The following is a 9752-nucleotide window of genomic DNA, read 5'->3' as shown; positions in this document are numbered from 1 at the left end:
TTAAAAATTTGATGTTGTTACTTTTTAGCATTTACCATTAAAATGCTAATGTTAACATTTAATATTGATATTTTACATTAGAAATCTCATACCAATACCAAATTTGAATGATAAAAAACGAATAGCATTTATAGATGCATTGTGCATATGCAAAGTTAAATGTAGATGCTAAAAGAGATGCTACTGGCGTTTCCTTTTCCATGTTATTAGCGTTTCCTTTTCAATCTAACTAAAAGGTTCTATATTCTAGTACTGTCATTTTTAATGGCAAATATAGTATAACCCAAAAAAAAAAAAAAAAAATGGAAGCATTTCCAAATTTTAAAAAAACAAACAATGGAAGCATTTCCAAATTTGAAAATGTACCCTTACCGGAAAGTTGGTGTGAGTAAAAAGTTTGACAATGTCATTTTAATGCTTTGTCCCTGCACTGGGGATAGACAATAATAAAAAAGCCACTATTTTTGTATGATTTGAGTTTAAATCACCATTTAAAATAAAAAAAAAATACACTTGTTAAAAAATGTACCCCCTATATCTTGTTACTCGTATTCCTCCCCATTCAGCGACCAAATAGTGGTCAATAGAAGCACCAATGGCATCACATTCTAGTCAATAACAAACCATTAACTAACATTCATTGAATATGATTTCGAAAGGCACGTACGAGCCACATGTGGTAGACTGGTAGATGAGGCATTTTATTAATGTATAAGCTCGTCATTGTGTTTATAACTCGCCGTGGAGCTCAAGTGGCAGCGTTTCCACATGGAGGGAGGGGAGCCTGGCGCCAACCACACCAGCCAAAAAATAATAATAATAATAAATAAATAATTATTAAAGGTAGGGGTGGGCATGGATTGGGTTGGTTCGGTTTTGGACCGAAATACAACCCAATCCATACATATCGGTTTTTCTAATTTACAATCCAAACCAAACCATTAAAGCATTAAATCCAAACCAAACCAAACCATTTATGATCGATTTGATTTGGATTGGTTGATCGGTTTGAAACTTACTAATTTATAAATATATAATACAAATAAAAAAAATTCAAATATAAAATATAAATAATAAATTATAATTATCCAAACATAAATACAATTAGAATAATACAACATAGTCTACAATGGAAAATAAAGAAGAAAATGTAGCAAATGATACACATCATGCACTTATTAAATAACAAACATTAATGTTATCATCTCACTCCTATAAAATTAAATTAAAATTGTTAGAACAAATAATGTAAAATAATACATTCGTCAAAATTCATTCACTCAAGAATCAATGCATAATTTTTTTTTTTAACCTTAAAATTTTAGTAAATCATAAGTCAATCAACGTTGACAGGTTCACTAATTTTAGTTGATTCTGTAAGCTCTACGAAGATCAAAACAATAAAATTAGTAATAAATTATATTTAAACATTTATATATATATATATATATAAGTAACAATTGGATACAATATATGTAGATATATATATATATATATATATATATGATGGGGATGTAAAAAATATATATATGTTATTGTGATGGTGATGGACTGGTGGAGGGCGGCAACAAAGATAAATGTTTAGTTTAGGGTTACAACTTACAATTTGATTTGTGATTTGGGATATGGGGATGTAAAAGGGAAAAAAAAAAATATATATATATATATATATATTAAAAATCAATATATAAAAATGGAAAAAAATAAAAATTAATATATAAAAATGAAAAAATATATATTAAAATTAATATATAAAAATAAAAAAAAATAAAAAATATTTAATTTTTTAGTTATATAATATATTTTTTGGATTGGATTGGATTGGATTTATATTTCCAATCCATAACCAATTCAATCCATACAATTTATAATATTTTGAACCCAATCCAATCCAATTGATATAAAAATCCAATCCAAACCGTTAAAAATGGATTTGATTGGACGAATTGAACGGATTAGATTGAATTTTACCCATCCTAGAAGTGTTTTTCTGATAAAAGCAAACAATTATTTAATTTGGGCTTTTGACTAAGCATAGGCCTTGCTTCACGTGAGCAGTGCTGGTCGCTATGGCAAGCACTGTTCCATGAAAGCAGCGCTGATCAGCAATCGCGAAGATATTTTTCTACGTAGACTTGCGGTGCCAGTTCAAGTGGCAGCGCGACAACCCACGTTGTTGTTAGTGCGGGATATGGGGGAGCGGGGTGGGCCACACCAGAAAAAAGAAAAAAAGAGTACTTTTCTACATTTGTTTCTCTAATAAAAGTAAACAATTATTTAATTTTGGGCTTTTAACAAAGCACAGGCCTTGATTCACCTAAGTGAGTGCTGGTCGCTACGTTACGGCAGCACTGATCAGCAAGCTCTATATTACTCCATGAAAGCAGTACTAAAGCAGTACTGACCAGCTACCAGTATAGTACTTTTCTACATAAGACTGGCAGTGCAGCTCAAGTGGCAGAGAGCCACAACCCACAATCCACGTGTCTACATATACTTTACTGTTAATTTCATTTTCTTTCAAACATCAAATCTTTACTCTCTCTGCCAATTATTCTCACTCTCAATATTTCTTCATTTCATTTAGGCGTTTCAGCAGTGTGGGGTTTGCTCGGTTTCATTTTCTCCATCCCATCCTTGACCTCAGTCCTTTATTGTAAAAAAGATAGGCAGCTTTACTTTCTCGCTTCTCGCTTTCCCACTTACAAGTCTTTTCTCTTGTAGCCAAAGATGGTTTTTTCCTGTCCAAATTCTTCAAACACTGGCTCTCGCTTTTAGGGCTAGGCTTGCTTTAGCTTCCTTCCTTACTTCCCTCGTATAGCTTCCAGTCAAATTTTCCTTCTTCTTCCTTTTTTTATTTTTTTCAATTAATTAATCAATTAATTTATTTTTTTGTTATCCATATATCTTATGGGTAAGAACAAATTTAGTCGTTATTACTCTAAGATTGAGTTCGATCAAGATGCTAGAAAGTTTTTAGAACATAAGAACAAGATTCCAAAGGGTGTGGTGGTTGAAAGAGCTTCTAAATCTTCAATTAACGAAACGATTCCTGAAGAGGAAATTGTGATTCATGCTAGTACCTTTTAATTAGGCTTGTGTCTTCCATTCCATGTTTTGATTGAAGAAATATTGAGCAAACACGATCTAGTCCCCACCCAATTAGCCCCCAACTGTTGGAGGGTAATGTTTGGTATCATAGCGTTGAACCAATTATGTAAAATTAACTTGGGTTGGAACGAGTTTTGTCATTGTTATACAGTTAAGTCAAATAGAGGTATTTATTATTTTTCTCATAAGAAGGCAAACCTGACCTGGTCACTGGTTTACCAAGATCTGAGAAAGGATGGGAATCAGATGATTTGATCCGTCTTAAAGGTGATTGGGATGAGCTGCACTCGGTACCTAGATCTAAAACTCATGCTGATCATAAACCTAAAGGTGCGTAGTTGCTTAATTATTTATTTTATTATTATTGTTGTTATTATTTTTTGAAAATTTTGAGAGATCAGATCATGAGGTAGTTGCTGCTTGATTGATAATTAATTAATCATTGATTGAGTTTAATCTGTATTTCTTTAAGATGCGCTGTGTTTTCATGTCTAACTAAAGCTTTGAAGTCTTCGGATGTGAACCAGTGCGATATTGATAAGGCTTTGGAGTTCCAAAACAGAGATTGGAAATATCTTGTTGATCATGCAGCTAATTTAGAGCTGCATAGAGAAAGTAAGATAGCTGATGAATCTCAATCTTCTCATCTAACTGCCACTGGTTCAGCACATAGCAACCTCGGTGGCGATGTTTGGAGTGTGGAAGTAGGCGGCCTGACGACCACAGACGTTTTATCGTCGCCCCCGTCGTCTTGTAAGAAACGAAAGCTGATGCATTGTGATTCTAATGCCTCACTAGCAGCTAATTGGGTCCATCCTAACCCTGCTCGATCTGATTATTAGTCGTCCATTCCTTCTGAAGCTGCTGCTGCTAATTCGAAAGTTACTACTGATTATGTTAATCATGAGCAGGGATCGGAAGATGAAGAGACGGCTGATCAATCTGAGAAAAACATTAACTCTATTGATCAACTTTTAAAGCACAACTTATTTGAAGAGGCTGGTTCACAACTGGTTCCATTTTTTTCGAAGGTAAATTAATAGATATACATGCCTCGCTCTCTTCATATATATTTTTATATAACATTTTCCCACTAATCATATTTAATTAACATTGCTAGCTAGGCTAATTTTTTTTCCTTTTGTAATTTTCTTTATTAAGTTTGTCGACTACTGTGTGAATCGCATCAACGATCAAGATAGATACATCAAGGAATTAAAAGCTGCCAATGAAAGGAAAGATAAGGTACTTGAAGAATTGAAGATGGTGAAAGAGGAGCCAGCTGTAATTATTGAAATAGCCGAAACTACCCCAGGTGCAACAAACACAGAAAGCCCTAAAACATGTTGTAATGAATCGGCTGAACAACTTGAGCAAATTTAGAAACAAATGGAAGACATGCAAGCTCAGATAACAAAAATCCAAAAACCCAAAAAGCTTCGTCGTTCTTCACGGATGGAGACACCATCATCATCTTCATCCAAAAACGAGGAACCTCTTATTAGTCAAAGTCCAAATAATCATAACATTGAAGGAGCTGCTGCTAGTTTTACTCCTAATTATCAAAATATTAATATTCCAGGCCATGATGATATTAATGATCACCACCTGCAGCAGCAGCAGCAGATCATTGAACCAGGTTCGTCGAATAATGATACTATTCCATTTCAGCAACTATTGGCAGAGCTTTTTGGATAACAATATGCTCCAACATTTTATTTGACGGTTCAGAATTTTTTGTTCACGGGCGCCATGCCTGGATTTTGTCAAGCCAGTTGATGTATACACACACACACACGGAAAGGCCACATGTGTTGCATGTGGACCAACTATAAAAGTGTTGAATATTGTTTTATTAATTTTTGTTATGTATAAAATTAAAAATTTGTTGGATTGATTTATAGTATATATATATATATATATATATAAAAGATATTATAAATGATACTATCAATTTCAAAAAAAATTTATCCAAAAAAAGAAAATAGTATAAGAAACTAAAATTAATATGCACAAGTCTATGTAAGTATTAATATTATAATTATTTTTTTTGGTTAAATTTTAAACATTTTCATTTGAAATAGGATAAAATAATTTTGACCGTTCTTCTATTATAAATGAGACTGTTGGGGTGGGAATAAGCAACTCCATTTGTATTTCTTAACATATATCTATACATATATATGATCCGTCTATATTGCAGAAAGTCCACATGCGAACTTTAGTATTGACGAACTTTAGTATTGACGACGGTTTTTAAAAAAATCATTATCAATATTATTTTACAGAAAGTCTCAATTTCTCTCTCTCTCTCTCTCTCTCTCTCTCTCTCTCTCTCTCTCTCTCTCTCTCTCTCTCTCTCTCTCTCTACCAAGAGCCTCACACATGGAGAAAATTTGTACCTTGATAGGAAAGACTACTTACCCCAAAGTATTACCTTGATCAGATCTTGAGTTCACAACAAAAGTAACATATGACATTACAATTTTTCCTTTTTCTCTTCATTTTGTTCTCAGCTTATCTCAATCATGAGAAGCACACTTTTGAGGGATCTATTAGTACGGTATATATAGTTAAATAGTAAATGTCTAAATCAGATTAACTAATAAATTAGCTTGCTTTATTTATTTATTTATTTTTTTGGATTTAGTTATGTACTTCCCAACATTATAGTTTGAAACGTGAGTTGTCCACCATAGAAGGGGTCAGATTTGTCTAAACAAATATTTCAATCCCACTGCCTTGTGGTGTTTGGCATTTGGATGACAAAAATGCCCCTAAGATCCCATGAAACTTACCTGATGCAATCTTGTCCTAGTTCATTCATACTAAGTTGGGTGGTTAGTTTAGACATTTGGGCCACTTCAACAGTTAAAGAAGCATTTACTGACTTATAATTGTGAATTTGAACAACTAAGTACGGCCTTTTGATTTGAATGTCAAGTAGTTTATCAATTGTGCAAAGCAGCTTTAACCCTACGGAAAAGGAGTGAAATTTTAGACCTTAGAGAGTCAGCTATTCTTTTATGTAGTATTTTGATCATTTACCATCTAAAGGGAGTTTTTTTTTTTTTTTTTTTTTTCCCTCTTACCTTAGGACTTAATCGTAGTTGAAGGCTATCAGATTAGGTTTTTCGGGAAAACAAAAATCACTATTTTAAATTTCAACTTTGTTTCTATATGGTAAAAAGGAGATGATCGTACCCATAACATTATGGAATGCCTTCTCTCCCATCAGATTGCTTTAGGTACTAATTTTCAATTATTAAAGGATTTATTTTAAATGCTAACCGTTTCATATTTACCTCACAAGTCAAGTGGTCAACCCCCAGTTTTGATGGATCACTCTCCTCTTGACCCAAGTTTGCCTCCATAGTTGGGACGGCCAAAAATTGGCCCGGCAGAATGGGCCCAAGGTCTGGATCTGTTTGAATTAGCCTGGAACTTGAACGGGCCAATCGCTTGGAATCATCCAAACCGAGCAACCCTGCTGCTTGGGACAATCATAACTGGCCCTACATTTAGGTCTACTAAACATGCTTTAGATCCGAGACCACTGGAACCCAACACACGGCACCACCAAAACGTTCTCCAATATTGCCTAATTGTGCCTGAGGCTTGGGTATCGGGGCCATTCCGTGGATTATCCCATGTACAGGCCCATTTAGGTTGTCCATGGTTGTGAGTCCATTGGTGTAACACCCCATCCCGAAATACACTGGAAATTTCTCAAATTTGACCAAGGTTGACCGGATTTGACCGTCGTTGACCGATAAGGGGTCAAATGTTGACTTTTTGTTCCTGATGGAATTTCACATTGAGCGAGATACCGTTACAAAGTACACGTTGTCATGAGTTCATAGACTAGTAGCACGTCAAAAACGGAGCTACGGTTTGAAAGTTATAAGCAAAACAAGTTGAGGTCCAAACTGTCCAAGGGGTGCCAGAGTTGACTTTTTATTCATGCAAAGTTGAGCTTTGACTCATGTATGGTTGTGAAGTGCTCATTGATATGAGTTCATAGACTAGCGGCACGTCTGATTTGGACATGTGGTTTGAAAGTTATGAACCTGCAAATTTTTTCAAATACAGTATTATTTTAATATTATTTTTAATATATGAACAATATGCCACATGTGACTTAATAAAAGGTGCCATGTGTCACAACGGTGAGATGCCACATGTCAACTTTGGTTAAATACCATATTATTTTATTATTATTCTATACAATAATATTATTTTAATATTATTTAATTATCTTATTTTATTTCCTTTAATTTCTTTTTCTTTTTTTTCTTTTTTTTTTTCCTTTCCCCCACGTGAGAAAAACACCCACCCCCCCCCCCCCCCGAATTCTTTCTTCTTCTTCTTCCTCCTTCTTCTTCCTTTCCTTTCCTTTTCACCCTCTCGAGTTCTTGCCGTTTTTTAAATTCCGGCCACCGGACGGCCACATGCACCGACCACCGATGAAGCCCAGCCATCAGCAAGCTCAAGCGCCAAGTTTGGCGGCCGGCCGACCAGCGACGCGCCCAGATCAGCGGTTGAAGCCAGAGGAGGCTCATTTTGTTTTTCCGGCGATTCTCGCCGTTTTCAACCAGCCCAGTCCAATTTGCCACCCTTTTTCCCCTATTTTGGATCTTCTGAGTTCAAATATGGTCTCCAATTGTTTAAATTCGAAGTGGTTCGCGAGTTATGGGGAGGTGAAGTTCGGTCGATACTTCCCAGGAAAATTCCGACCACCACCGGCGGAATTGGGGTCAATGGAGGCCGGTAATGCGATCCTCATTCCACAAGCTTCGATTCAGTATATTACTCATCAATTTTGATTAACGGTTGTGTTAAACCCCCCAAGTACCGAGTATTATTTATCCGAATAAAATATTAATTTATTTGAGATATGTAATATTATTGTTCTAGGAGCACGTGTTCATCGTGGAATTGATCCCATGAAGGATCTTGAATTAATTGCATGCTTGAGGTGAGTGACCCACCTTCAAAATTATATCGGGTGTTAAATTATATTTATTTTGTGATAATTAAATGTTTGGATTTAATATTTGTGTTAAATATTTAGCAAAATTATATTTGAAATTTTGATGTTACAATTTGAATAAATTGAAATGTATATGTGCATTAAATCATATATGATTTTTGACAAATTATAGAAGTTTAGATTTTATGGAAATTTGATATTTAAAGGAATTGTAATTTTAATATTAATTGATTTATTGTGGAATTAATTTGTGAGTTTATTTTGATTAATAAAAATGCATTTATATGGATTTATGAATTTTGGAAATTTTATAGGATTTTAATGAAATTATGCCTATCTTGAATTTTAAGGATTTAAGGATATTATTTTAGAAATTATGCTTACGCATTTGAATATTGTGGATTGGAAAATTGATGCATTTGAAAGTTGATGGATTTGAAATCGATGGAAATTGTGCGATGAATTTATGACGATGATTTATAAAGGAACTATGGAAAATTTACGGGTTTAATTAGATGGAATAAATCCGGTGGTATTATGAGGATTTGAGATTTGAAAATAAAAAGATTGACTTTATGATTTTTAGATGCACCATACACGTACTCGTGTTCTTTATACATGGATATGATTAGTGCGCAGATGGATGTGATGAGTGCGTAGGTAGGTGTGAGTAGCGCACAGGTGATTATGGGGTTGTCCTGTGGTTTCCATCGGATGAGGGTAGGCAGCCCCTCCATGGCCGGGACGCCTGTTAGCAGCGGCGTGGTGGGACGCCATGCCACCGTATGCCGGTTTCTCTTTTTAACCTCCTGTCTGGCGGTACCTTAGGATGCTAGGTACCGTTGGCGCCACTGGTATATAGTGTGTGCATCAAGTGGCTTTCAGAACATGGATTTCAAAATAGATATTTTGAAATTGTATTTACATTAAGAATATATTTAATGTTGTTTTTATTATTTATTTTAAATGGAGGTTTTAATTTGATTTAATTTTTTCCTTTGATTAATTATTCAATAAATTGATTTATTTTAATTATTTAATTATTTCCTGAATTGTCTTAATGTAAGTTTTATTAATATTTTTGTATTATTTGTTTATGACATTTATTAATCATTTAGTAATTGTTAAGAAATTATTTTTATTTCTATTCCCATTTTATTTTCATTATAAATTTTGGATGCTTGATTTATTATATTTTATTTGATATTTAGTTAACTAATTGTTTCCTTGGTTTTCGAGGAATACAAATAACGGGTTTTGCCAAAATGTTTTAAAAGGGGAACTTTTCCAACCGAGTGAATGGTGAGGGTTTTGAGAGAAAATGTTATTTTCAATTAATTAATTAATTAATTAATTATTGTTAATTGATTTTGAGAGAAAATATTATTTTCAATTAATTATTATTTATTTACTTATTTATTCTCAATTAATCAAATATACTATAATTATCATTGCATTATAATTGTACAGTAGATATGGTCACTCACTGAGATGATTAGCATCTCATATTTTTAAATTATGTTCCCCTAGGTACAAGGATTGGGAGACGTTGATTGTCCGGGCGAGCCCAACGTCTCAATTCATTACCGAAAGTTCAAGAAGCATTTCCTCCCTTTTTCCTCTTCATCTTGTATTGCTTCTTTATCTG

The 9752-nt window shown here is 33.8% G+C and overlaps 1 long non-coding RNA gene across 1 annotated transcript; it reads left to right on the top strand.

Annotated features, from left to right (window-relative positions):
- The first annotated feature begins 2417 nt into the window (after positions 1 to 2417).
- On the top strand, positions 2418 to 5006 carry LOC132800441 (uncharacterized). The gene is made up of 3 exons (XR_009635548.1): positions 2418 to 3441; positions 3613 to 4142; positions 4273 to 5006. It is a non-coding gene; the product is annotated as an uncharacterized LOC132800441 (long non-coding RNA).
- The last annotated feature ends 4746 nt before the right edge of the window (positions 5007 to 9752 follow it).

This window comes from Ziziphus jujuba, chromosome 2, assembly GCF_031755915.1.
Source record: "Ziziphus jujuba cultivar Dongzao chromosome 2, ASM3175591v1".
Lineage (NCBI taxonomy): Eukaryota > Viridiplantae > Streptophyta > Magnoliopsida > Rosales > Rhamnaceae > Ziziphus > Ziziphus jujuba.
The sequence above is the reverse complement of the archived record's forward strand: the minus strand, read 5'-3'. Positions and strand labels throughout refer to the sequence as shown.